Source organism: Acanthaster planci, linkage group LG05 (assembly GCF_054643075.1).
Source record: "Acanthaster planci isolate LZ-2023a linkage group LG05, COTS_SCS, whole genome shotgun sequence".
Lineage (NCBI taxonomy): Eukaryota > Metazoa > Echinodermata > Asteroidea > Valvatida > Acanthasteridae > Acanthaster > Acanthaster planci.
Genome location: NC_141781.1, coordinates 15,586,526 through 15,611,020, shown reverse-complemented (window position 1 = coordinate 15,611,020; position 24,495 = coordinate 15,586,526). Strand labels below are relative to the sequence as shown.

General features: G+C 41.5%; 2 protein-coding genes across 4 annotated transcripts in view; one reads left to right on the top strand and one right to left on the bottom strand.

The window, feature by feature from the left end:
• The window catches only part of LOC110990465 (G protein-coupled receptor 54-like), a 218,528-nt gene that overhangs the window by 98,944 nt on the left and 95,089 nt on the right, over window positions 1–24,495 (bottom strand). The window lies entirely within an intron of this gene.
• Window positions 2,970–24,495, top strand: part of LOC110977259 (G protein-coupled receptor 54-like) — a 158,087-nt gene continuing 136,561 nt past the window's right edge. The window contains exon 1 of the mRNA XM_087137226.1: window positions 2,970–5,354. The gene's annotated coding sequence lies outside the window, so the exon portion shown is untranslated. The remainder of the gene's footprint in view (window positions 5,355–24,495) is intronic.

Below are 24,495 nucleotides of genomic sequence, written 5' to 3'. Positions count from 1 at the left end.
GCTTGAGGATAGATGACCTCGAGAATCGAAGCAGAAAGAGCAACATTGTGCTACACGGCATTCCAGAGGGTTCCGAAGATAGCTTAACTTGCAAGCAATTTTTGTCGAATTTCTTTTGCAACCATATGAAGCTGGAGAAAGGCGACATGATTAAGATGGATAGATCTCACCGTGCCCCCACTCGACGGCACCTTGCTACCGACTCTGCAGACGGCAGTGATCGGTCTGCAACACTCCTTTCCCGTCCCATCCACTGCCGACAACTCCTTTACGCTGATCGGCATTTATCTTGAAAAACGCGTCAAAAACACTCAAAAATAATAATAAATGACTTCAAGGGATCTAACAACTTCATATCAAATGACGTTACAGCTTATGTAACACCTGGCATCTTTTCGTAACGACGAGCGTGTCAGCTATGCCTATATCCCTTGGTCCGTGCCGGCATCCATCACGTATAAGCTCCACCGTGGTCCCTTCAAAACATTCCGTCTCGGGGAAAGTGCGATCGACCCGTCCTTCTGATGACATCTACAAGTTCAAGTCTATAGCTGCTTGTTATTACTGGTATTTTTAGTTATGGTTCTTGAATTTCTTTTCTCTTCAGTAGTTCAAACTATGTCTATCCTTAAATCATCACAACTATGCAACTTTTGGCTGGTTGAATACATGCATACCAAAATACATGCATACCAAAAAGAGTAACTATTTAGTTCCCTGTCATATTTTGCTTTCTATTTATAATAACTTACCTCTGTCTTATTTTCAATATGGTATACTGGCTTGGGGAAATACTCATAAAACTTACCTTGAGAAATTGTTTTTGATTCAGAAGAAACCGTTAAGCATATAAATGGTTCTTGCGTTCAAGGTCACTCGGCCCCATTATTTGTCAAATTTAATACCTTTATCTATTTACGACCTTTACAAATATCACTTGTGTGATTTGATGTTTTTGTTTGAAAAAGGAATACTGCCGCTGAATAATAAATCTCTTTTTGCAAGGAACACTGATATTCACAATTATAACACCAAGTCTTCAAATAAGCTTCATCTTGGTAAAGTCAGAACAAATATTCGCCTTTCCACTGTTAGATACCAGGAACCCCTTCTCTGGAACCAAATCAGATTTCTTTGTCCAATGACGAAAATTGCAACTCGTAAAAAGGCATTAAGGAAACTTATAGGAAACATTATATAGGAAACTAAACAATGCCAAAGTTGTATTTATATATTTTTGAACCTGTAGGTCTAATTAGGATTTTATGTTGTTGTTGTTGTATACAGCTATTTACTAACTTGAACGAATGAAGACCTTCACACATTATTCTGTATTATTAATTTTGATAGTTGTTTCTCTCGATAATTGTAAATTTACATGTATTATCTTTGCAGGTTGCAGACCCCACACAAGCTTTGGCTTTTTGTCTGACCTCCCTCCATACTATTTATTTTTATTACCTTATATTATTTAAATTGTGTATAGTATGGGAAAGAAATAAACCAAACCAAACCACTACCAGGCCCAGTGCTACAATGAGGCAGGCTGGGCTGCTAGTTGCCTTATTCGTGACTATGTTTCTACAAGTACTGGAAGGATGGTCAAGCAGACATGTTGATGCTCAACTGCCTATAAATACCGGCTATTTCCATTTAGAGTGCTCGGGGGCTCATCCCTCATATGTCTAATACTATACACGAGTGAGTATAGTAACTGGCTGTAGTTCTACGGGTATACCAGTTGGATTTTACCACACAGGAGTCCCGTCACTCAAGTGGTCGAAGCACGGTTGCACCTGTTTGCTAATCCATGGCCAAGACCTCCCTTTAGACGACACGATGTGGCCATCCACATCCACAATTGCTGTGAATCACATGTGGATAGGGAGCCTAACAATCCCAACAACATTACCGACAGTGTCCCCCATTATAACGGGATCAGCAATGGGACTATTGGACATCACATCATGGGTGATTTGATCCATCATCAGGTTTCAAATATGTACCACCCTAATACACTGGACCATGTCAGAGCTGCACATTCTGTAGACAAAACTCGTCAAAAACCTGACCTGAAAAACAGCTTTATTCGTTATTTCCGTAACGAATTGATGAATTTGCTAGGTAACTACCCATTACCTGAGCCTATTGTCTCAGAGATCGCATGGCTAAAGAAATACAAGCATCGTGGGAGCCGAGGACGCAGAGGTGGCAGACACACTAACCGTCGCATTTCAGCCATCATATCAGATATTACCAGAAAGCCAACTAAAGAGTGGTTGTAGAGTAAATATCTCCAATTTGGTTCAAATCTCTACCACTAACAGGCCAAAAAATTCTTCTAGAGCTAACAGTGCTTACCGAGAATTATGGTGTGTAATCCACGATCTTTGATTAATAAGATGGATGAATTCAGATCATTTTGAATCATGATGAACAGATTCATATCGCTTGTGTTTCTGAAACATAACCATGTTTAAAAGGATACATCTTTTGAACAAGTTGATATTAATAATTTCTGCTTGTTTTCAAGATCAAGGTCTGATCGAGGTGGCAAGGGAGTAGCTTTATACTCCCATGATTCATTACTTGCCGTGAGTTACGATACTGCAATTCCAGAGCAACTTGAAGTATTTTGGGTCAAACTAAGACCACCATTATTACCCAGATCTATATCTTGTTTGTTTTATTGTATGTTGTATTATCCATCAAATGACCCCAATGCAGATGCCCTGATTTGTCACTTCCAAGAAACTGTTGACAGAATTACTACTGATTATCCAGATGCTGGCATTATTATTGCCGGTGATATAAATCACCTTGATGTTAGCCGACTAATCACAGGTTCATTTGTTCGGGTGGTGGACTGCCCAATCCGAGGTTCAGCTGTCTTGGATAAAATCATCACTAATATTCCTGGTCACTATCAGCCACCAATTATCTTAGCACAGTTTTGTGCAACCCTAAGATAAATGCTACTCACTACAATGTATTCAGTCTTCTGTGCGTGAATGTAGCCAATGGAACACACTACGACTGGTCTGAGGTTTATGCGGCGTCAGGCACCCAGCAAAAAACTGATATATTTTACAGTGTTTTACGTGACCCAATTAATATGTTTTTCCCATTCAAATTCATAAAATTATACAAACTGACTAGCCATGGATGACTGTGGAGTAAGCAGAGAAAGATACTATTTTCTCGAAGTAATTTAAGATGGAAGTTAATACAAAATAAGATTATCCGTCGTATTACCATTCCCAAGAAAGATTATTATTATAACCGTGTTCAAAGGAAATGTAAAAACCCGGCTACATGGTACCGTACCGTAGAAATGATGACATCTGGCACCAAATCCGATCCCACAATCATCCCTCCTTCTGGCGTCGATCGCAATGATAAATTCGCTATTGCAAACACATTTAACGAGTTTTTCACATCAGTGGCCCATGATCTTGATCTGCCTATTTGCCCATGACCTGAGCCGTGTCCTTCAGTTCCAGTTTGGGAGATTTATAAACAACTTTGGAAAATTCCAGGCGGGAAAGCAGGTGGGCCAGATGGAATCCCAGCGCCTCGTGAGTTTGCATATGAATTGAGTGAGCCGCTTACAAATATCTTTAATACATCGTACCAGGAAGGTGTTTTTCCAAACCAGTATAAAAAGGCAATCATTGTTCCTATTCCGAAAACTTCTCTACCCACATGGAATAAGCTACGGCGAGTATCTTTAATCTACCATTTTGCTAAAGTAGCCATTTTGTTGTTGTTCAGTGAGTTACGCGCACATTCACATGAATTTAGATCCAAACCAGTGTGGTAATAGAAAAGGGTATCAACAACTCATCTTGTTAAGCTTGTAGACAATTTATGTTCTCATGCTGAATCCCCCAGAAGTCGTTGGTAATTACGAACTTTAATAAAGCATTTGACCATATTTATCACTCTGTTTTCATTCAGAATCTGCTTCGTATGGGCACACGCCCATCATTAATTTCGTGGATATGCAACTTCTTAGCTCAGCGATCTAAGGTAAAAATGTGCTGTCTGACTTCAATGTTTTAAAAGGTGGTCTACCTCAAGGGACAAAATTTGGCCCGCAAGGATTTTTGGCTAAATTCAATGGAGCTGTTAATTCTGGGAACACTGTTAATAACAGGGTTTCTGAGTCTGAAATATGTTGATGATACGGCACTTGTTAAGAATTGTTTAAATAATCATCCAACAAATATCCAACCAGTGTTACACGAATTTAGTGAGTGGGCTTTGCAAAATCATATGAAAATTAACCCTGAAAAATATTGCAATATGAATGTGACTTCATGAAAAAATTCCCCGGTTTCCATCACTGCAAATCCTAGATACTGATCTTCAGATGGTTGCTTGTGTGAAGATTCTCGGTGTTCTGGTTAGTTCAGACCTCAAATGGGACAAACACGTCGATCATACTTATCATAATGTTAACATTAAAATTTTCATGCTTAAATTGTTGAAGAAATTTAACTTGCCTATTACCAATCTGTTAATAGTGTTTAGGGGTTACATTCGGTCACTTATAGAATATGCCACACCGTTTTGGAATGCAGGCTTAACAAAATCTCATAAAGGGCAGTTGTAAAGCATTCAAAAACGTGAACTCAAAATCTTCTCGGTATAGAGAATTCAGACTATGAATCAGCACGGACTAAATACAATCTTGTGTCTCTTAAAAGTCGTCAAAACCAAATTGAAGCCTTCAAATACACCCATAATGCTTACCCCAGTTAAGTGCAATATCAACTCAGAAATGCCATAAACCTGTCCGCATTAGCATGTAAGAACAAACGTTACAAGAATAGTCGCATCCCATATATTGTAAGTCTGCTGAACCATTAATCTGTTAAGGGTTGGTTTTAATAAATTTGTGTTTTTGTGGGCATCGGTTATAACAGTGCAATTTGTGTTTGTATTTTAAGTGATTTTCATTTTCTGACTGTTGTTTTGTGTTTATTTAAGATGAGATGCGTCTACTTAATGCTTTAATGTTTTATTTATTGAACAGTTAAGCTGTGTGTACTGAGGCAATTTAGCCTCCGGGCTACAATCACAGTGTTTGAAATAAACCATCAATAATAATGTGGAGATCTGGGGCATAGTACATTAACATAATTTATGAAGGCGACGTCTTCGTGGCCTACGTGCCAAAACGCGCACGCGGAGTAAGTCTTTTTGCATTCTGAAGATCATGGCTGTCGCTTCCGCCGAGCAGTCGACGTGGAAACAAACCAAGTTTTGATGCTAAAACCCCGGAAAACCTAGAGTTGCCAGTTTGGGTGGGAACCCACACTTCAATAGATTATCCCTGAACAGTCAAGGTGGGTTTCATAAAGGATTTAGTGATAACTTTTCAGAAAACTTTATTTACGATATGTCAAACACTCGAACCTGCATGAATAACGTTACATGTATGTACATGTACTTAAGGACAATAGCCTTTACATGACTAAAGACGTCCGTTATTCTTTCAATTGTACACGGTTTCTTTTATACTTGTAAATTTTCGTCACTTGGAATTTTCGACTGGGGCTCAACCTGTCCTTTCCACTACTACTTTGGGACTGGTCAGCTGGTGTGATCACTGTGATGGAATAAATAGAGCACCAATACTTGTTGTCTAGGAAAGAGTTATAGCGCCCTCCTCTGTTCAAATGTGGTGTGGAAGACAGGCACAATATAGACATGGCAGACATCGCAGTCGTTGTGGAGTGTCCTTATTTTGTTAAGCCTTAGAACCCATAACATGGTGTCAGAAGTGAACTGATATATTGAGAAAATATCAGAGACTTGATTGAGCTTAACTTAGTGTTGGAGTAGCCAGCCTTCAACCGAGAACAAGAGAGGTTTTTCCGGAGTAAGTCAACAACACTTCCGAAATTACAGTGTAATGTGCGATAATACATGAGCATTGCTACGCAGGTGCATGCATTCTCGACACACGCATATGGAATAACGACACAAACGACTTTGCATGATGGCGGCTTATCAAATTCCACCGCCGGAGGCCATGAACTGTAAAGGGAGGGATCTTGCCAATAACTGGAACTTTTTCAGAGAAAGTTTTGAGGACTATTGCAAAGCAGTAGAACTAGATAAAAAGGATGAAACAATCCAAGTGGCTACTCTGAAAAGTGTGATGGGAAAAGAGTGCAAGAATATTCTGAAGCAGCTTCAGCTCACAGATGACGAGATGAAAAGCCACAAAACAATTCTCGATAAGCTACAGGCACATTTTGCACCAAGCAGAAATGTACTGTATGAGAGATATCAGTTTCATACTGCTGATCAACAGCCGAATGAGACCATAGATCAGTATGTCATTCGCTTACGGCAGTTAGCAGAGAAATGCAAATTTGGTCAGCTAGAAACAGAGATGATCCGAGACCGGCTTGTTCTTGGAACTAGAGATAAAGCAGCAAGAGCGAGGCTCTTCAGAGAAAAAGAATGTGATCTGAAGATAGCGATTGAAGCCCTCAGAATCAGTGAGCTGACACAAGAACAGCTCAAGCAGATTGATGTGTCACAAACAGAAACCATGCATGCCGTAAAGAAACGAGAGAGCACAAAAGCAAAGAGCGCCAACAAATCAAAGCCTAAAGACCCCAAGAAGCCCAAGACACTGAAATCTTGTAAGTACTGTGGATCTTCACATGAGTGGGACAAGAAGAAATGTAATGCCTATGGAAAGAAATGTGGAAAGTGTGGAAAAATGAACCACTTCCAGTCAGTATGCAGATGGAGAGAAACACAGAAAAGATTGCACGTAATGCAAGAAGTACCATCAGAAAGTGATACAGACGAGTCTATTTTTGGTGTGCAACTACTTGGGGCTATCAGCAGCGGCCACAAAGTGCTTACGATTCCGCTGACATTCAGTTCAGAGCCTGGCGAGATAAGCATTGAGTGCCAGATTGACACAGGGGCAACTTGCAACGTGATGTCCTTTGACACCCTGTGTGACGTCAAGCAGACAAAAAAGCCTCACATGAAAAAGTCATCAGCCAGATTGAAATTGTACGATGACAGTGTCATCAATGTCAAAGGAGAATGTGACCTGACATGTCACTATAAAGGTGTCCAGAGGAATCTTAACTTCAAGATAGTTGATTCCAGTCAGCCTCCCCTACTGTCACAACAGACATGTACAAAGATGGGCCTCATAAGCGTACATGTTGACAGTGCAATCAATAGCATGCAGCATGACACAGTGCCCTTGACAGAGGTTGACATTGTGTCTGAGTTTAGTGATGTATTTGAAGGGTTAGGATGCCTAGCAGGGGAGTACCACATCGATATTGATCCTGCTGTGCGACCGGTGCAGAATGCACCACGTCGTGTTCCGGTTGCCATGAAAGATAAGCTGTATGACAAGATACGTGAGCTAGAGAAACGAGGCATCATAGCAAAAGTTTCCGAGCCTACAGCATGGATCAGTAGCCTAGTGGTTGTTGAGAAACCGGGCAAAATGCGCGTTTGCTTAGATCCACGAGAGCTAAATAAAGCTATCAAACGTCCTAAATACCCGATGCCAACACTTGACGAGATATTGCCCTCTCTCGCTAATGCAAAGGTCTTTACAGTCCTAGATGCAAAGGAAGGATTTCATCAAGTCAAACTTGATGAAGAGAGCTCCTTCCTGACAACTTTCTGGACCCCATTCGGCAGATACCGTTATCTGAGAATGCCGTTTGGAATAGCATCAGCACCAGAAGAATACCAGCGACGACAGATAGAGATATTGCAGGGGCTGCCTGGCACAGCAGTCATCGCTGATGATATTCTAGTGTACGGCTGTGATGTAGCAGAACATGACAGAAATTTGAGGACAATGCTGCACCGTGCACGTCAAGCAAACCTGAAACTCAACCGAAAGAAGATTAGACTGCGACTGGATGAGGTGACATACATGGGTCAGGTTTTGACCTCAAAAGGAGTCCGCCCAGACCCGAGGAAGGTAGAGGCAATAAAAAAACTTGCAGCGACCAGACTCCAAGAAAGCAGTCCAGCGTCTGTTAGGATGTGTCAACTACCTATCACGGTACTTGCCAAGGCTTGCCGATGTAAGCGAGCCACTCAGAAAGTTGACAGAGCAGAGTACAATCTTCACATGGCAGTCACAACAGGAAGAGTCCTTTCAGCAGATAAAGGACATGATTGCCAGTGCTCCAATACTCAGGTACTACGACTTGAAGGAAGAAGTCACAATACAGTGTGACGCATCAGAGAAAGGGCTTGGAACAACTCTTCTTCAGAATGGGCAACCAGTTGCATTTGCCTTCCGGTCCCTCACCTCTGCAGAGCAGAATTATGCACAGATAGAGAAAGAGTGCCTAGCCATAGTCTTCTCGTGTGAGAGATTTGACAAGTATTTGCATGGCAGAGAGCTGGTCAAAGTGAACACCGACCATAAGCCGTTGGTGCCAATCTTCACAAAGCCAATACATAAAGCTCCCAAGAGGCTCCAACGCATGCTTCTGAGATTACAGAAGTACAACTTGAATGTGCAGTACCTGCCAGGAAGCCAAATGTATATCGCTGATATGCTAAGCCGGGCTTCCCTGAAGAGCACATATAAGAGTTGCTTGTCAGAATATCAGATGTTCCAGCTGAGACAGGAAGAGCAACTCCAGTCAGAGATTGAAGTCATCAACCAATCCAGCTATTTATGCATGAAAGATAGCACACAGCTGCAAATCAAGAAGGCCACACAGTCTGATTCAGTTCTTCAAGTGTTGAAGAATGTAGTTCTGGACGGATGGCCAGAGCAGAGAAATGAAGTACCCATATGCATTCGTGAGTACTTTGGTTTCAAAGAAGAAATCACCATTCAGGATGGTGTTCTCTACAAAGGGATGAGGGTCATTGTACCCAGGTCTATGCACAGCATGATGCTTACCAGAATCCATTCAAGCCATCTGGGTGTAGAAGCGTGCCTACGAAGAGCCAGAGAAGTGCTATACTGGCCAGGGATGGCAAGTCAGATCAAAGACAGGGTCAACCAGTGCCAGCCTTGTAATGAGTTCATGAACAAGCAACAGAAAGAGCCGATGATGTCATATGAAATTCCCAATCGGGCATGGAGCGTAGTCAGTCAAGATCTCTTCCACTACAGGCATGCTGATTACCTAATTACAGTTGACCACTACAGCGATTACTGGGAGTTAGACAAGCTTGATGACACCAGATCAGAAACCATAGTCGAGTGCACCAAGAAGCATTTCTCACGATTCGGTATACCCAGCAAGGTAATTACTGACAACGGGCCTCAGTTCATTGCTGTGGATTATGAGGAATTCAGCAGAGAATGGGAGTTTGAGCATGTTACGTCTTCTCCCTACCACAGTCAGAGTAATGGCAAAGCAGAGTCAGCAGTGAAGATTGCCAAGAACATCATCAAGAAAGTGACCAAAGCTAAAGAAGATCTTCATCTTGCAATTCTAGATTGGCGTAACACACCTGATTCCAGTGGCAGCAGTCCAGTGCAGAAATTGATGTCTAAACGGGCGAGAACACTGTTGCCAACACCTGAAGCATATCTGAAACCAAACATCGTCCAAGGTGTGCCAGACAATATCCAACTTCGAAAGCAGAAGGCCAAACACCAATATGATAAATCTGCAAAGCCACTACCGGAACTGCAGATTGGACAACCAGTCAGAATTCAGCCAACCAGCAAGACCACATCATGGCAACCTGGAAAATGTGTGGCCAGTGACGGTTCCCGTTCCTATCTCATCGAGCTAGACAGTGGACAAGTGCTTAGACGTAACAGAAAGCACTTCCGGGCATCAACTCAACAGTCGGAGAAAAGTTCTTCAGCGACAACCCCAGTCCAGCCAGACTCAGTCTCTACCTCAACCCCACCATCAAATAAACCAACAGTCCTATCTGAACCAGCCAAGCCAGTGAAAACGACCACAGATCCAGACCGACCCAAGACAAATCCACCTAGCAGCCAACAGATCTCTTTGAAGTCCACGCGAACTCGATCCAACATCAAACCACCATCTAGATTCAAGGATTTTGTAGTTTGAACGTGACAATGAACTCTAAATTCTGTCATGCAGATTTTCACCAAACAAGGAGTGATTGCACACAAAAGGACACTTCCATTGTGATTCAGTTTTTCAGAGGACAATTTTAATGTTTAACCTGGTTTAATTTCCATACCTCTCATTTTCATACAAACTTACACTTAGGTGCATCATAATAGACAAATCAGGCATTTTAAAATTTACATCAAAATGTGGAAGCCTTTGGTTTTAATCCAAGTAAAAGCAGTTCACTTAACTTTATTATCTTTACAGGTGTCTGGAGACTAAAGATTCTTTCTTTTCCAAAGTTCTATTTCTTTTTCTGGAAAGTCAAGTTTACGAAGAAAGAAAGATGATTTTTTGTTTCTCTTTTGTGCAAGATGTTAAAGGTAAGCTTTACCAAGTTTGTTAATTATTCATGTTTGAAAAAAAAAGGAGGGAGATGTCTAGGAAAGAGTTATAGCGCCCTCCTCTGTTCAAATGTGGTGTGGACGACAGGCACAATATAGACATGGCAGACATCGCAGTCGTTGTGGAGTGTCCTTATTTTGTTAAGCCTTAGAACCCATAACACTTGTAAAGACGAGAAGTTTCGGGTCGAGTTATTTCGGCATGTTCAATCTCCCTTCATCATCCTCCCTCACCGGTGGACGAATCACCCCCTGATAGTTTAAAGCAGGGCTGGACCACTACAATAATAATTTAAATAATTAACACATAATATTAATAAAATCGTCATTAATTAAATGATAGTCACAATGACGCCATCATCTGTCATGTGACTTGACATTAAACCTGTAAACTTCAAAGCTTTATATCTCCTAAAGGACATGTCCTATCTGGTTGTAATTTTGCAGATAACTAGAAAGGGAAGTGTTAGAGACGAAGGTTGACCTGATGTGATGATACCTTTATCAGGAGACACTATGGTGCACTCTGCTGTATTTATGGGTTCTTTATATCCAGTATTTGGGACAAAGGGAACGGACTCACAAAACGTCAGTTTAGCTTTACATACGGGCTGTCATCTTCTATATCTTTAGTCACCACTGCAGTCACCGTTTTAATATAAAATGTAAAGTTGGTGCATGGGTACACATCACACTCTTTACGGCCCTACGTCTCCTGAAGTACATGTCCGATCGGGTTCAAATCTTGCAAATATCTTGCAAAAGATGTGCTTTAGAGGAATATTTACCTGTGATGATGACGTCATCAAGTCACGTGTTATTAAACGTACACTATTTAAAGCCTTATATCTCCGGAGGTACACATCCTATTGATCTCAAACGTTGCAGATAACAAAGAAATGAGGTGTTTTATGTGAAATTGTACCGGATGTGATGATGACTTCATCACGAGGAGTCAAATAACATTTAATTTAAAGCACGTTATTTCCCGAAGTACAGTCATTTGCAAAGGTTTAAGACCACCTGGAATTTTATTGGTATTTGTGTCCCTAGGCCTGTATTACATTGTCTCATTGAATGATTACTTGTCATGTTTTACAGTGTTGCATAACATCAGTGTAGTGCTATATACCCATTTCAATGAAATGTTTTGCAAAGGCAGGTCTTGTGTGACATCTTGCCTGTAAGGCAGCATGGTTAAAAAAAAGCCAGTCTAGCAATCAGAAAAAAGGAGGGAACATTTCAAATCATGTAAATTTAGTCAAAAATGTTCAACCAAGGTACTACGGTTACACATTGAAAATAAACACGTTGCCATGATTGATTAGTTTAGGTTTGGTTTTCCATCAGGTTAATGCATTTCCTACGGGTGGTCCTAAACTTTTGCAAATGACTGTAAAATCCGTGAGCAGTCCCCCCGACTTTGTAGGGTGCTGTGAACTCCACCAGTGATAAACTGTAGGATGAAATACCGCACAAGTTTCATTATCTTCGAGCATTTTGATGGTTGATGATTGACAATGGAGACCACAGCCTCATTTTCAGACAGAATCAAGACCCGCTTCCTCGTGAGGAGTTTTCCCCAAAGCTCGATGGCCACTACTGTTGGGAAAAGCTCGAACCAATCCATTGATTTTTTCTTTAATGATCTGAGGCCATGTGTCATTGAACCAAAGACCATGAAAATAACCCCCAAACCCAAGCCACTGCTAGCATCTGTATAGAGCTTTATGTCTTCATTCATCAACCAGAACTGGTCTGGAATGATGGTTCTGCCGTTGAAGCTGTGCAAGAAGACCTGCAACGTGTGTAGGTCTTCCTTTGCCCCTTTGGAGAGTCAAACAAAGTGCCACGGTTTCTGTATGCCTTTCGTCACTGCGCCGCAAGGCACACCCAGGCAAGACTGCTGGAGGTTTTTAAGCTGAGTTTGTCAGAATGTAACGTCTCAGTGATTTTGCTAGTGATCTTGAGAATCTTATCTTGTGGCACTGAAACTGTTTGGGTGGCTGTGTTTAGCTTGAGTCCAGGATAAGTTAACTGTGTGGTGGGGTTTACAGTTTTGTTATCGGCTAGTAGCACCCTAAGATCTCTAAGTATGCCCTGAAAGCAGTCCGGGAAATGTGCGAATTAGTAAACATTTCCCAATTCGGCCCCCCCTTTCCTAATTGGGAAACGTTTCCCAATAATAGTAACGATAACGTTTCACACGTTGGCGCAAAAATGCTGGAATGTGATTTTCATTTACTTGGCAAAATTTCTGTCTGTGCAAATCAAAAAGTTATCTGTGCATTTTTTTTAAAAAATCGATAACTTTCGACCATGTAAGCTTGACTGGGAAACAAAAATTTAGGCTGTTTTCCAATACTCAATTTGTCTCTTTCTCATGCTTTGTCTCCGAAACCAATATCCTGTGGGCCAGAAGTGTTTACATTAAATTGAAGTAGGCGTACTGTAATGTTTGGCTCTTTTGCGTCTTACTTGATGTTTTGGGCAAAATCAGACTTACTGTTGCGCTTACAACTTTAAATCAGGTAGTAAAAAATAGTTGAAGCCTGAGACGGAGCAGAAGTCGAGTACTGAAAATCGGCGAATTCGAAGTTCGACTCTTTTTGAAGCTTGGCATTAGCCTCGTTCGGAGCCGTTATTCTAAAAATAAATATTTTAGCAACAACGTAACCTTTAAAGATAGCCGCAATGGAAGTTAAAAAATGACTCTGCAAAAAATGTAAACGGTTGAGGCATATAACAATAGTTTTGAAATGTTGTTTTAAATGCTTATATCAATTATTCTGCTCAGTTGGCGCGCGGGACTTGATGTAGCGAAACACTGCATCGTATTGCTTGGAATTTTGACACCGTCATCATGGAAGGGAGGGCCCTGGCCACCACCGCTTTGCAGGAGGAAGTCAATAAATACGTCCACGTCTCCTGATGAAAAACAAACATTTAGTTCCGATGAAGAGTTGCTGGGAATTTTTTAAGGTAGTAGCGCTACCACTTGTAGTTGTTGCTCCATCCAGCATGTACGATGTTTTACTTCCAGATATTGACCACTTCACAATACCTTGACTGCATGAATGAGAATGGCCCTAAGAAATTGTTATTCCGCAAGAAATAAATGTTCTCAAATGAGGCACATGCTGTTAATTTCTTTAAAATATTTTTTTATTTGCGCCCTCCTCGACTGTCAAATTAGGAACTTGGAAAAGATACCACCCCGGGGGTTGCTTGCTGTAAGAATTGGATGCTGTCCAATTTAAGCAAATCAAGCGCCTTTAGCAGTCAAAACTCTACTTGAGTCTTTTATAATGTCAACGCTGAGAAAAATGTAGTTTTTGAATGTATTCTCCTCTTGACGCCTCTTTATCAATGATATTACGTTATCAACGAACTTTGATTCCTTTGATTCAGTTATGTCCCTTCATCTGTTTCTTTTTCATGAAAAAATTATATTGTTTCTTTTTCACAATGATCACTCTGTGCAGGTGCGTAACTACGGCCTGCTTTGCCTGATGAGGAATCCGGAATTTAATCAGTCTATGCATGTCAAGTTCACTGTCAAGCTTATAAAATTTTGACCTCTGAGCCGCTGGAGGGCTGCCAAAGAAAACTTCCGATTGATTTGACGTATTCTTGACGCTTTTTGGAATACCCCATGCATGTTGCACTTGCAAGATTGCGCAAACGGTGCATACTCTGCTAAAGTCCTTGTTTTTTCTGCTAAGAGGGTTTCGTTTCACCCTTTCCAATTTTGCGACAGTATCAATGTACAGCTGTCAAAAAAAATTTTAATACAAGAAAACTGAACAAAAAAGCCTTTAAAATTTAGATATAAGGAAATTTACATGCAACGCAGTGACAGTTCCCAAAAGTATAGTGCAGCACCCCCCCCCCAAAGCTGTTTTGGGCGGTGCCCGAAAACGGATACAAAATAAAACTGAATTCTCTTTTGGTATGACTGTTCATTTCTCCATTAATATTAGTTTACAAAATGTGCCCCTTTTGGTCTGATGTAGGCCTCTGGACAAATTACTGGAAAATTGAATTTTGCGTTAACCCACAGAGAAATAATCTTTCTGGACTCCCCCTCTCCCCGACACAGTAACTGTCCCAAACAACACAATTTTCCCACTTCAAAGAGTTTACACCTGACCCTTTAGGGCACAATAGTACCGATGGGAATCTGCCCTGGGAGCTGAACGATTGCCAAATTTTTGCATAATTTAATTCTCGGGAGCCCCCGTGTGTCGTTCAAGAAAGTGTTTCGTCGGGCCACTTGCGACTTAATAGAACTGTCGTTTGTTAGCCTAAAGTAAGCGAGTCGGAGTCAGTATTAGTACTGAAGTTCTTGAACAAGTCCTAATTAAAACTCAGAAGAGAAAGGCAGTAGGATAAGGATAGCACAAGTATTGTGCTTGTTCACTATCAACGGGTACCGTATTGTTTTTATCCTGTTAGGATTTTCGTATATATGGCAAAGATCAACATAAAACGTATCACAACTTTGTTGACCCCCCCCCCATTTTTCTTCCCTATAGAACACCTATACCACAACGTGCCCCTCGAAGGCCGCAGGTTTGCTATTAAATGCAGCCACAAGTTCGTTTGATGACTGGGGTTGTCTGGTCACGGTTACTCCCCTCCAAGAAATAGACGAGCGAATCTGGGCAACCCATGAACCACCCAAGTACACGGTCCACCAAGACTCCAACCTATGAAAGATGTGGTAGGCAGCACTATGGGCCATGTCCCCCCTAACTATTTGTCGCCAAAGTTCACTTCTATTTAGCCTATTTTAAATTCTTCGATTTCATTTTTGTTACGAACCTGATCACTTCTGCAGCAATGTTGTTCATTGCGGTGTAACAATATTTTCATTGCGAAAAGAGTCGCAGCCGAGAGAAAGGAGTTGTGAACAACCAGCAAGCATTTATTCGCTTGAGTCAGTCTGACAAGCATGGTCCAACAAAGGTCAAGCTATGTGTACCTGACATGCTTACAAATGCGATTAACAATAGACATGAAAACCAGTTTAGTAATGCATTGTTTTTTCAACTTTCTGTAATGTTAGCAACAAGACTGAATCAATAATGACAACTGCTGTACATGTATTTATCCGCAACCGGATCAACAAAAGCAATACAAGAGCCCCTGGAGGAGAGAATGGCACTTATCCAAACTAAAAAGCACAAATGTTGGCGTGAGCCAGCACCCCAGGCGATAGATTGCTCGTCCGTTTGTGCCGACCCCATCCACTCAAGATGAGCAATTCCACCCATCCTCCTAGGGGCTGCGCCATCCAACTTGCTGAATAACGTAACCTGACAATTGCTCTCCATCCCTAACATCCTCTGCCTCAATCCTAAGCCAAGTGCAAAGGTGGCTGCACCGGGGAAGGAGTAGGGCCATTGACCGATTCAAGCGAAGCTAGGCCGAAAATGAAAACAGTTGCAATTGAGCTAAATTGAGCGCGCTCTCCGCAGCCCCAATTCCGATAATACGTTGTATATACTTCCGAGTGCACGGTTGTCGCCGCTCCCTGGATTTTGACATCAGAGATTTACCTCGGTGATCGCGCTGTGACCTTCCACAAAGTTGTTTGAACTTGAGGGTGCAAACTGACATTTATTAAAAGAGACATGTTTTGCATCAAACAGATTTGTTTTTAAGTTAAATTTTAAAAACATTTCAATTCGGATAAAACCTGGTTGGGGCAACGTTTTAAATGTTACTTCGTAGGAGAAAAGTTAAGGGACTTAAATCAGACAAAGCTTAAGAAAGTTATCTGAATTACAGATGGAGAGAAAAAATGCTTTAAATTGTGTAATTCAATTTAAGAAATCATCTGGTATTTTAATCCCGGTTTAAATATAACAACAGCATCAAATCTGAACAGATTACAGTGCAATCACTTTATTATATTTTTTGTGGGGAAAAATAGCAGTAATAACTGTCGAAATTGCAAATTACAAGTACAATTAAGAACGCCTACATATTTTTTCAATGTCTAAATATTTGATAGAATTTTTAATTTAATTCTGATTTTTATTTAAAAAGTTTGTGAAAATAAGTTCACAGTAGTAGGCGGTAATTCTTTTCTTGTAAAAATTAATACAAGAAAATCACATGGAAATAAAACACTTCGATATTGACGTTACAATTTGCCTTTCACACAACCTCTTTTCATAAAAGGCTTATTTCCATCAAAGATTTATTTCACACGCAGTTACATTTCAACTCATGCCATAATTCCACTTTTATTTTCACAATTTTACCCTACATGTAGTTTCGGTAATTGAACGTCTGTCACATAAAATTAATAGCATTGGAAAAATCATTCTATTAAGATTTAAAGTTGAAATTCCAGTCCACCCCTTGGAGTTTAGTCGCCTTCCCAAACGACAAATGCTGGGTGCGCCACTGGGTTGTAATTACCGTTTCCCTTTAGAAAAGGGCACATTCACCTGCAAATATTGGAACTATCGGTAACATGTTTCGGTTAAACATGTTTGAACATGATTTGGTCCACAAAAATATCATTTCACACTTTTAAACCCAAGAGGCAGAAGTTGTCCAGGTGTATTGGTAAGAGCCGGAAGGCTGATTTTATGTCCACCTTTGCCAGAAGAACATTTTTTTCCTGCTTCGGCCACCAAATTGGCTGCTTCATTAAAGCTATAATGTAGTGCACAGCACATAACTTTTGTCAATGCCGTCATTAACTGATTCGGATTCGGAGAGGTAACGGATTAGCTGGAAAAGTGCCAGGTTCAGCTTTCAAAGGGTCTAATAGGGTTTGCTGCAAACAGACCAGCCATAGGACCTAGCGTGACTATTGGTTTTTTTTCTCGGAGGGCCAGTGTTGTTTCTAGAGCCACGCGCGACCCACTTAACCCCAGTCTAAACCCTGATGTGAGTCTGCTGCGCAAGTCGTTTGCCGTTTTAGTATTTGAGTGGTTATCTAGTATGGGTAACAGTGACGCAAAGTTAACAGGAGAGTGTTTCGGACAACACAGACATTGAGTTTCCACTAAACAAGTGAAGTTCAGGACCGTAGGGCCACTATAACCTATTTTAGCGCTAGTTGGTTTGCTGCTTATACTTGGGGTAGACGTGTACAAGAGAAGGCATCATGCCCAGTTGCCTGGGCTGAGGAACATTTATGGGTGTACTATCATTGGGCTTTGGAACAGGGCCTCTGTCTGCTTAGTTGCAGTACTATAGCCCCCCCCCCACCACCACCACCACGCAGGTGTTTGGGTGTGATAACCCTGGAGTTGCTTAGTACAGTGCCCACAGCTCCCTGTCTATGACTGACGAGGATCTCCTTGGGTGTTACTGTTTTCGAAGCCTAAACTGAGTGACAGTCCAATTCCAACCATACTTGTACTTCAATAGCTCCTGTGTTCTCTGTCGGTGAGCACGCAAAAACACAGACGTGAACGCCAGGAATGTATCTGTCCATGCAAGTATTGCTGAGATTTGAGCCCTTTTCTGTGTTTCTTTCAGGCAGATTTGCCACAGTTTGGCCATACTTAGTGCTGGGTTTCGGTTAGGGAAGGATGGTACGTAAAGGTCAAGGAGTAATTATAGTTCTATGAATTCCCTTTTAATAGTTTCTTTTTATTCTGGGTTCCTGGCGTTGAATGAGTTGGCTGGCATTGCAAGGCCAGCAGTACTGGCGTAGGGTATACTTGTGCTCCAGGCTGTGCCGGCTGGAGGTGGTCGCAGTCCCGGTTGTTATTGAGCTGTCGCCACGCCGCTTCCTATTTGCGAGGTTGCCGACATGGCTGTCTTTGCCATCTTGCCTGATCTGGAGGTGTACCCGCCGAAAACATCGCTGAGTTCCCAGCTGCCAGGGTGATGGCCAGCGAGATGGTTTTATCAGCTCCATGCCGAATCCCACACGATCTTGGTGTGTGTTGAAAACCCTGGGTGTTACGTGGGCGTAAGGAACGGCCAGTTGAGATTTCTGGCATGTACATGTCGGATGACGACGTCCCAGCTTCGGTGACTAGAGGGCGCTCCACAACTGGGCCGTTGGGGCCTTTGTCTGTGGTCGACGCTGCAGTGTGTCCAGTGCAACAGGTTCCGAAGCGCTCGAGCTTGGGTTTGTGTGCGCCTCGGATCTTGACGCTTTTTGGGCTGTTCTCCCCCCCCCGCCTTAACGTTTTCTGCATCGGTCACCATGTGTCTTTTGGAGCAATGTAACCACGCGGAGATAATGAGAAGAAGAGGTAGAATGCGCGCAAAAGATCGACATTGAGCCGAGCAAAGAATGTTGTGAGTGGTGGACCGCCAAGTGGTTGGCCAATCAAAGGATACGAACAATTTGATTGTTGTCTGTTCTCTCCCCCCCCCCAGGCCATCGGGTTTTCTGTAGACAAGGATTGGAAACCATATTCTGAGATTACTCAGAATTACTCACTTCCAGGATATCGTCATGTCCTGATAAGTTATCTAAGAATGTTGGCATCCAACTTGTAGGTTGTCATCCTTGATAAATTATGTCGCTATGTCGTTATCTCCGAATGTCGTCACCGTAATGTCAACTGATGTCAACTTTCTGTTTCAGTGGTAGATTACACCAAATGGGACTGCCGAATGATCCTTGAAACCTTACTTGAAAAAAGGACAACAGCCTCAGTCAGTCTTGCCTCCTAGAATGCTGTAGCTTTCAGGCGAACAGAAATTTTGTTCTTTTTTTTAAAATGATGGTCGGCCGACCAACGCGTAAAAATTAGTTTCTTTTTCAATATCATATCTGTAAACGGGCGCCGATTTTGCGTGTGGTGTGTACATAATGGGGGTCATTATAAATAAAATGGGTAAGACTAAAACGCAACAGTGCATAGGCTGAAATTCACAAAACACAACGAAAACTGAAGCAAAGGAAAAAATAAATGTAAGATATAATTTAAAAGAGCTATTGGATTAGTTTCAAGTTCAGTTTTATTCACCGAAAGGGATTTCTTAACGCGGAAATGTTGCGAGCTCACCATCACCGTCGAAGCATAATGGTATGGTCCAAGCCGTAACATGGTGGCTGTTTTTGAGCTCAATACACAGTGAGATAATTTTCGTCAACAAAAACTACGATTTCCAGACGTTAAACCTCCAGAGTTTCAAGATATATTTCCTCTGTGCCCAAAATTGTTATTGAGTAAACTAAGACTGGATTTTTAAAAATTCCATTGACGTGTAAACTGACGGGAAAGTACGGTCAATAAGCATAAGCACACACACATGCATAATAATATAGGATACTGTACTCATCGTGTCACGTCAATGATACGAGTCAACTGCAGTAGCCCTTCTGCTCGATGAAGTTTTTTCCACGAGTCAACAGTGCTACATTGTCAAATAGGCATGCCACTTTAAAATGTACTAATTACTCTTGGCCATAGAAAATGCTCTTTTGAAAGGGCTAGAACCAGACTGGCGTAAATATGGAGGGCACAGGGAGGCACGAACCCCCTCCCCCACCACTGTTTCCGTCTGTGTTAAACGGGGAACAACGGTTGTGCGCATGCGTCAGTTTTTTGACGAGTACAGGCAAGTTGCATAATTCATGAATCTTGACCCATTTTGTAAACACTGCCCAAAAGTCATGATAATAATTCACGATTTTGATGAATGTTTTCGACCACTCCCACACGTTTACACTTTTTACTGACAAGTGCAACAGGAGAAGCGAACTGAAATGGATTTCTTAAGCGCGAAATCATAGTTTAAAGCTAAACTGAGCTGCTCCGATTTTGTGTTTCTGGCGAGGTAAGATTTACAGATGAAAATTCTATACGACCTAGAGTTTTCCTAGCCTAAAACAACACATAATATCACAAAACAACTCTTCATCTTACAAATGGTATTTTCTCTTCTGTGCAAACCCCAAGGTTTTCGAGAAATGTGGACTTTACATGGGTGATATTTTCAGCCTGAACCACCATTTCGGTAGCCCGCGTAAGCGCGGTACCGGTGCCAGACTACATATACATGTATGTCCCGCGCAAGCGATCTGCCCGACTGACTACTGCATACCCGCCTGACTAGAAAAAATGCGGGGCGACAAGCACTTTAACTCGATATTCTTTGGTAAATTATGACCTCCCAGCGGTGCAAAATAACCTCCACTTTCTGATATATAAACAGGTTGGGTGGGGTATTGTCAAAACTTTTAAATGACTGGTATTTTATGTAACATTCTCAGAGGTTGATAAATGAAATAGTCCTCTTTTCAGATTACATGTACATGTACTTTCAAAACTACATAACATGTGGATCACTTTTACTTGAAAGGCTTTGAAAGAAAATTTGAAATTGTTTTCTTACACTAAAAATTTTTATTTTGTTTTATATGTTTTATTTTGTCAGCTTTTAATACCTTAAATAAAAAAGTTCTGGAACTACATACCAATCAAAAATGAAAGACCAAAGCTACTCTTTTACAAACGTTTCAAGGATACAAGCATGTAAATTTATTACTTTTAATTGACAGACTATTGGAAAGTGGTTCTTTGGTTATGGATCACATACACAGTCTCCAAAAATTATCCAGAATATGTGCTGAGAGAGTAAATCCATGGAAAATCCACAACAGGCAACCTAAGCCTTGCTCAGAAAATCAAGAGAAGATACAAGCAAAGTATAAAATCAATGTAGAAACCGATGAGCCACATTGCCACCCTCCCTTCATGTGCCATCTTTGCGGTTCAAATCTTTATCTTGCAAAGACACATCCTGTGCCAAATGATTGCCCCCCACCCTCCAACAGGCCCCTGCTTTATTTGTGACAAGGTGAACATTTCCAAAAGAGGTGGTCGTCCTTCAAAAGGGAAACGTGCTCGTCTTATGACTCTTGACAGGGAAGAGGAGAAAGCCAAGGCAACTGTGCAGAGGAACTTCGAGTGTCTTTGGCAAACAACGACTCCGACAATGGGGCAGGAGTTTCAGTCAGATGATAATTCTTTCATTTGCAAGTACTGCTGCAAAATCTTCAACAGACCTACTGAAACACATTGTGAGCACATTGTTTGCTTGGAATGCCTAAAAGAGCTGTTTTCCAAATCGTCATCTTCAACAGTTCTTTGCCCAGTGTGTAAGAAGCAAATCAGCCTTCTGCATATCCAACCTGCCAAGCACTACTTTGTGAATGTCCTCATGAATGGGAGGGTCAAGTGCTAGAAATGCAACCAAAGCAGTTGGCTCAAAAATGCAGAAAGACATGACTGCAGTAATCCACAAAATTCGGCACCTGTTGATGAGAAGATATTAAGAGATATTCTAAACCATGCAGTAACTTTTGATGTGTAGAGGCATGCATAGCCTTAGCTATGTTGTAAGCACGGTTTGCAAATAATAATAACATAATCTATAAACCAAAAACCGACATATTTATAAATGAACGTACATGTACTGTGCAATGGAGCAAACACACAGGCCTATTTGTCGTGTATATGTTTGTCTTTGTCAAGCTTGTTAAAAATAATGCTGTTTGAAGATAGGTACCTGACGGCATGTACTTCGGAACAACTCCTTCACGGTGAGGGCGCCCATGAAACCATCACGCACGTAGAGCTCTCGTGGATCTTCCTCTAAGATGTAGTGTATCAATGCAAAAATCAGCGTGTCATTTAATGCCTTGCAAATGCGTAACGTTCGGTTTGCACAGTTCACAGAGCGCAAATAGATTGTAAAAGGTCCATTCTTCACGCTGGATGTCAAGCCTAGACTGGCAAAACTTTAGGAGCAATGCTTTTGAGGCTTAAACAACGGTCAAAAATCCCGTAATCGTCGATCAATCACAAACAGATGTTAACTTTTAGACACTCATCTCACGCGTATCCGGCAACCAAAATGGCCGAAAGTACAGACAATTTAAAGGCCAATTTTGTGTTTTTTAATAAGCCGTATTCTATAAATACTCATTAACACAGTGCCTCTCAAAAAGGATTTAATTAAGGTGACTCTTTCAGCTCATTAATATTCACAGTACCTTTTACCACAAGAGGGCGCACTTAAATGGCGCAAATCTTGCGCATGCGCACAACCGCTTTTCCGTGCCGAAACAGCGGTGCCCCAGTGAATTCCCCTGCCCCCGGAAGCCCCTCCCCCTGGAATCTATGAATAACCTCTGCTGCAGCTCATTGTCTGCTCAAAAGTGTGCACCCTCGGGCCCCCAGTCATAATAGCCCTAGTTACACGCCATTGGCTAGAACACCTGTCATGGCTGTGCAAAACAGGCGATTCAAAATACAGTGCACTACAATGAGTTTGCCGGAGACTGGCCACTCTTCAAGTTGACGGTACATTTGAAGCAAGCCATGGGACGGAGAGACCCCCCCCGCCTTTGTGTTGGTCATTGTTTGATCGGAATCTCAGGAATTCTTTACAGACTTCTAGGGGGGTGTCAGGCAACAAGATTGGACAGGTGGGGGGGGGGTACCCCTCCGTCCCATATCTTGCCTGGAATATGACGGTGACACGCTGCCCCGATTGAGCGCACTTGGGTACGCAACTTGGGGATATTTAATTGAGTCGTTCCCTCCACCACCCAAAACCATTATTCATTTCACTGCCTAAAACTGCAATTTCGAATTTTCAGCCAAGATAAGCATACATTCGGAAAAATTGAAGTTTCCTGCGCACAGCGCAGTTACAGAATGAGACTTTGTCGACTTTTTAGCACATAAAGCACTACAAAAAGGCCTTTCAAGGACAACATGTTGGTGCCGCACTGCATTATGAATCACGTACCCGTATTTGACAGTTGAAAAGAATCCTGTGTTTTCTCGATTTTTCTCAAAGCAGTTGGCTCGAACATAAAACAAATCAGTGGAATGAAACCTGCAGTAAATTTATACAAAGTCTTAGCCAAAAACTAATGGTGTAACCTTCCTACAAGGATGTTGGATGGTTAAAGTATCGATATGCTGTGATAACTCAACGCCAGATAACGACACCTTGCTTGTAATATTTTGTCATCCCAAGATCAAATAATCATGTCAGGATCTCAACAAGTGGGATGGCACTTTCAGAGCTCCGTATATTGTTGGAATCCGAGGTGAATGAATAATGGTGAGATGGGAGCATAGGGAATTCATATGGACGAACAAACAAGAAATGTAAATGCTCAGTTCACACACATAAAACCGCTAAAATACATAGATATTCCAGCCAGTACGTAACTCGGAATTTAAAATTGCTCAGTCGGGTTATTGCTTGACGGCGAGCAAGGTAGTTTGCTCCGCCCCAAGGGATGAACTGTAAGACCTGTGAGTGCTCGACCAAACAGAAGTCGCTGTTCCATGATTACAAATCTTACCAGCACGTGAACTTTAGTGAACCCTTTATATGAAGGTTTGGAGACACACTGACGTAAATTAAAGTTCCTTACTTGGCCTGTATCCCTTGTCATGTTTGCTTATTGCACATACATCCCATGCACATTTACACAGAGATTGGAATCTCCATTTTAACGAGAAGCTGAATAGCGGTGTGTACATGACCCAGTTTCAGTGATTTAGTATTAACTTCACTTCGTTTTTCTGTGGATTTAGACAGGAACTTTTAGCAAAAATCTATCTGAAATGCGGTAACATTGTTATGAGGATGACTTGTAAAAATGAAAACGACGTCCGCAGTGAAAGTCACGTCACCAAGAGTATGACAGTGTAGCTGCAGCAATAACGGTAACAGTACAATACATCAGCATAATAAACAAATGCTGGAACGAACAAATCAAAGCATGAAAAGAGATTATGGTATTTTAAGAAATAAGGATCTGCTGTCTTTTTTCAATATCCAGAAACTCGTTTCCCCCTATTCTGCCTTCCTTTTCACACCTTTCATAGATATAGCCTGTACTTTCATTGCCTAAAATTTTTATTAAAATCTGAGATGACCGCAAGAGTAGTTATGAGGAACCTGAAGTAATCCTAAAATATCCTTCAGATTCCGGAGATCCTGGCTGATTTTTATGAATAATAACAAATTTGACAAGGCAATATCATCAC